At 56.5% G+C, this 5000-nt stretch overlaps 2 non-coding genes and 1 pseudogene across 2 annotated transcripts; all 3 read right to left on the bottom strand.

Moving 5' to 3' along the window:
• LOC146143781 (large subunit ribosomal RNA) overlaps positions 1 to 898 on the bottom strand; it is a 3679-nt pseudogene extending 2781 nt beyond the window's left edge.
• Positions 899 to 1146: 248 nt separating this feature from the next.
• LOC146143780 (5.8S ribosomal RNA) lies at positions 1147 to 1300 on the bottom strand. The gene has a single exon (XR_014501249.1). It is a non-coding gene; the product is annotated as a 5.8S ribosomal RNA (ribosomal RNA).
• A 247-nt stretch (positions 1301 to 1547) lies between these two features.
• Positions 1548 to 3358, bottom strand: LOC146143779 (small subunit ribosomal RNA). The gene has a single exon (XR_014500425.1). It is a non-coding gene; the product is annotated as a small subunit ribosomal RNA (ribosomal RNA).
• Positions 3359 to 5000: the final 1642 nt, after the last annotated feature.

The following is a 5000-nucleotide window of genomic DNA, read 5'->3' as shown; positions in this document are numbered from 1 at the left end:
TGCGCCCATGGGTTTCGTACTGCCCCGTGGCTCGCGCTCACGTTAGACTCCTTGGTCCGTGTTTCAAGACGGGTCGGGAAGGTGGCTGACTTCAGCCGCGGACCCCGTGCGCCTCGCGAAACGACACCGGAAGCGCGACCGAGACGAAGAGGCTGGGCACTGAGAACAGTCCCCGACCCACGACGCCCCAGCCGGCACCGGGCGCTCGGCCCCGAAGGGCAGACGCGGCGATCTCTCCTCGCCCGAACGGCGGGCCGACGGACACGCGCGCCTATAGTACCCGACCGAGGCCGGGTTACCTTGCGCGCGGCCTTCTCGCCGCCGTCCAGACGGTCGCGGCCTTCGCCCGGCGCTAGTGCGCTGGTCCCCGATCGGGCGGCGCCGCCGGCGGCCCGTGAGGGTCCGCACGACAACGTCGCCGACAGGGGGCCGGCTGAAAGCGACCGGGCGACCCGACAGGCCCTCCCGTTTGCCTCTCGACGGTTTCACGTACTCTTTAACTCTCTCTTCAAAGTGCTTTTCAACTTTCCCTCACGGTACTTGTTCGCTATCGGTCTCGTGACCGTATTTAGCCTTAGATGGAGTTTACCACCCGCTTTGGGCTGCATTCCCAAACAACCCGACTCTGGGAAGACGCCGTAGCGCGCCCGCCTGTCGCCGCCATGGGCCTGACACCCGCTCTGGGAAAAGGCCTCGATCAGAAGGACGCGGGCGACCGGCGAAGCGCGCCGTGACGAATTCCGTACGCCACAATTCCGCGCACTCCAAAAGCGCGCGGATTCGGCGATGGGCACATCCCGCTTCACTCGCCGTTACTGAGGGAATCCTCGTTAGTTTCTTTTCCTCCGCTTAGTAATATGCTTAAATTCAGCGGGTAGCCTCGTCCGACCTCAGGCCGAAAGTAAGGACCGGGACTATTCTTCCCGTTCCGCGCTCGCCGTCGGCGCCGCGCGCCGCCGCGCACCTCGATTCCCGCCCTTGAGCCGCCAGCCGTTGGCCTCTTCGAGGTCGACTCGCCGCCGCCGCGCGGGATTCTGGTCGCGATCGTCGCGCATCGTGCCGTGCTGTCTTGAGCGGGACGGGCGCTCGCGCGTCCGACGCCGCAGCAGCCGCGCGGAGAAATCCCCGCGCGGAACGTTTGCAACGCGACCCTGAGGCGGGCGCGGCCCCGGGATTGACCCGAGGCCGCAATTTGCGTTCAGAACGTCGATGCTCAATGTGTCCTGCAATTCACACTAATTCACGCAGCTAGCTGCGTCCTTCATCGACTCACGAGCCGAGTGATCCACCGCCAAGAGCCATCCACGATTGTTTCGCTCGCACAGTGCCTCGCACTATAGGGTGACAAAATAGACCGCGCCGAGCGGTCGGCCAGGCCGACGCTTGAAGCCGGAGCGCGCGGCACCGCGGCACTCGACGCGCAAACATTACCGGGTGACCGAATCGCCGGCCGGCGCGCCGCTCCTCGCGGGTCGGGCGCCGGGTAGCAAAGACTTTTTCTCTCGCTTGTCCGAGTTTCGCGTTCGCCGAAGCGTTTGCGAGACCGTTAATGATCCTTCCGCAGGTTCACCTACGGAAACCTTGTTACGACTTTTACTTCCTCTAAATGATCAAGTTAGATCGTCTTCTCGGACGCCGGCTCGACCGTTGCCGGCCGCGCCAGGTCCAATCGGAGGACCTCACTAAACCATTCAATCGGTAGTAGCGACGGGCGGTGTGTACAAAGGGCAGGGACGTAATCAACGCGAGCTAATGACTCGCGCTTACTGGGAATTCCTCGTTCAAGGGAAATAATTGCAATTCCCTATCCCTAGCACGACCGGGGTTCAGCGGGTTACCCAGACCTGTCGGCCAAGGCGAGCACATGCTGATCCGGTCAGTGTAGCGCGCGTGCGGCCCCGAACATCTAAGGGCATCACAGACCTGTTATTGCTCAATCTCGTGTGGCTAAACGCCACTAGTCCCTCTAAGAAGTTAGACGCCGACCGATTGGGTCGCGTAACTAGTTAGCAAGCCAGAGTCTCGTTCGTTATCGGAATTAACCAGACAAATCGCTCCACCAACTAAGAACGGCCATGCACCACCACCCACAGAATCAAGAAAGAGCTCTCAATCTGTCAATCCTCACTGTGTCCGGGCCGGGTGAGATTTCCCGTGTTGAGTCAAATTAAGCCGCAGGCTCCACTCCTGGTGGTGCCCTTCCGTCAATTCCTTTAAGTTTCAGCTTTGCAACCATACTTCCCCCGGAACCCAAAGACTTTGGTTTCCCGCAAGCTGCCGGAGAGGTCGTAAAACTAACGCCCCCCGATCGCTAGTTGGCATCGTTTATAGTCAGAACTAGGACGGTATCTGATCGTCTTCGAACCTCTGACTTTCGCTCTTGATTAAAGAAAACATTCTTGGCAAATGCTTTCGCAGTCGTTCGTCTTGCGCCGATCCAAGAATTTCACCTCTAACGGCACAGTACGAATGCCCCCGTCTGTCCCTCTTAATCATTACCTCGCGCTCCGAAAACCAACAAAATAGAACCGAGGTCCTATTCCATTATTCCATGCACCATTATTCAGGCGAATCGCCTGCTTTGAACACTCTAATTTTTTCAAAGTAAACGTTCCGGCCGCCGCCGACACTCAGTCAAGGGCACCGGCGGAGAACCGGAGGTGAGGCCAGGACGGCCAGTACACGCCTTGCGACGGACCGGCCGCCTGCGCCCAAAATCCAACTACGAGCTTTTTAACCGCAACAACTTAAATATACACTTTTGGAGCTGGAATTACCGCGGCTGCTGGCACCAGACTTGCCCTCCAATGGATACTCGTTAAAGGTTTTAAAGTGTACTCATTCCAATTACAGGGCCTCGTTTAGAGTCCTGTATTGTTATTTTTCGTCACTACCTCCCCGCGTCGGGAATGGGTAATTTGCGCGCCTGCTGCCTTCCTTGGATGTGGTAGCCGTTTCTCAGGCTCCCTCTCCGGAATCGAACCCTGATTCTCCGTTACCCGTAAGAACCTCGGTAGGCCAGTACCGTACCGACGAAAGTTGATAGGGCAGACACTTGAATGATCCGTCGCCGGTGCGAGACCGTGCGATCCGCAAAGTTATCCAGAGTCACCAAAGGTTGCGGGCCGAAGCCCGGTCGGTTTTTGGTCTGATAAAAGCACGCCTCCCGCGAGGTCGGCGCTTCACGCATGTATTAGCTCTAGCATTTCCACAGTTAACCACGTAAAACGTACGATCAAATGAACCATAACTGATTTAATGAGCCATTCGCAGTTTCACTGTACGAGAGCTCGTACTTAGACTTGCATGGCTTAATCTTTGAGACAAGCATATGACTACTGGCAGGATCAACCAGGTAGCTACTTTAGCGTAGCCCCGAAAGGCCGACGAAGGAGGCGCCGCTGATGCGGCGCCGTCGCTCGGTCGATGCGAAACCCGAAGGCTTCTCTCCGTTAAAATTTCGTTCTTTGCTCGGCTGCCCGAACTCAGAAAACCGTCACCGCCCGTCGCACCCGCCGGAGTAAGACTTCGTCGGCAGGCCTTTCGACCGCCACGTCGCCAACACCGGCGCGAGCGCAACGCACGCCAGACAACTTCGCCGAAGCGACCGCTCAGAACCCGACAAACTGACACTCGGCTCTTCGCGCAGCAGCAACATCTGCCCAGCGAGCCAATCGCCTTTTCACCGATTCTTTACTTGTCGAAGCTTGTCAGCTCCCACAAGTATAGCAAAGATGAGTGTTGTCCCTGGGGTCTTCCGTTTGAAATTCTAACGTAAAAAAAAGGTGCACGATTGCGCCAGGTGTTGAACTATTGCGAGGCATATCACACGCTCGCGCGGCCTATACAGGCGCTTGCTCGCGCGCGCGGCCGAAATATGTTCAATGTTCGCGCGGCCTAAACAGGCTCATGCTCGCGCGGCCGAAATGTACTCAATACTCGCGCGGCCTATACAGGCTCTTGCTCGCGCGCGCGGCCGAAATATGTTCAATGTTCGCGCGGCCGACATGTATTCAATGCTCGCGCGGCCTAAACAGGCTCATGCTCCCGCGGCCGAAATGTACTCACTGCTCGCGCAGCCTAAACAGGCTCATGCTCCCGCGGCCGAAATATATTCAAAGCTCGCGCGGCCTAAACAGGCTCATGCTCCCGCGGCCTAAATATGCTCTTGCTCGCTGGGCGGAAATATGCTAAAGCCCGAGTGCGCGAAAAAAAAATTGTAAAGGACAGTCACAAAAAAATAAAGACCTGCCCTCTATGTGAACGTGGAAAGGCCCGCCGCGCGGCAAAAAAGTGTCGAAAAGAAAAATCGAAAAAATTGCAAAGGACTGTCGACAAACATAAAAAATTTCGCCCCGATGTGAACGTGCAAAGGCCCGCCGCGCGGCAAAAAAGTGTCGAAAAGAGAGATCGAAAAAATTGCAAAGGACTGTCGAAAAACATAAAAAATTTCGCCCCGATGTGAACGTGGAAAGGCCCGCCGCGCGAGCGAAAAATTGAAAAAAAAAAATTGAAAAAAAAGACAAGTGTCGGCGGCGAAAAAAAACTTAGAAAAAAAACAACCTCGCGCGCCCGGAGGCGTTCGAGATCGCTTTTAGCGCCCGACCTTGCGGACAAATCGATAGATCTTGAGGCTTACTCTCAACAAATCGCAGTGAAGATACTGCTCTAGTGATTACGACACCCCGGTCTTCAACTAGGTCGTTTACGAATGATTTAGCACCACGCGTTTCGAACAGGAGGATTCGCCGACTAGCGGGCGACGCTTGTCGCGCCCGCGAAAGATCGGCTCTCGGCACTAGCAACGGCCGAACGACCGTTTATCTTTGCCCGTCGAGGGCGAGGCACAAAAGTATCGTCGCTTCCTAGGCGGGATTCTGACTTAGAGGCGTTCAGTCATAATCCCTCAGATGGTAGCTTCGCACCATTGGCTTATCAGCCAAGCACATGAACCAAATGTCTGAATCTGCGGTTCCTCTCGTACTGAGCAGAATTACTAC

The sequence above is a fragment of the Ascidiella aspersa genome, chromosome 5, assembly GCF_963924565.1.
Source record: "Ascidiella aspersa chromosome 5, kaAscAspe10.2, whole genome shotgun sequence".
Taxonomy (NCBI): domain Eukaryota; kingdom Metazoa; phylum Chordata; class Ascidiacea; order Phlebobranchia; family Ascidiidae; genus Ascidiella; species Ascidiella aspersa.
This window is presented reverse-complemented; position numbering and strand designations above follow the sequence as displayed.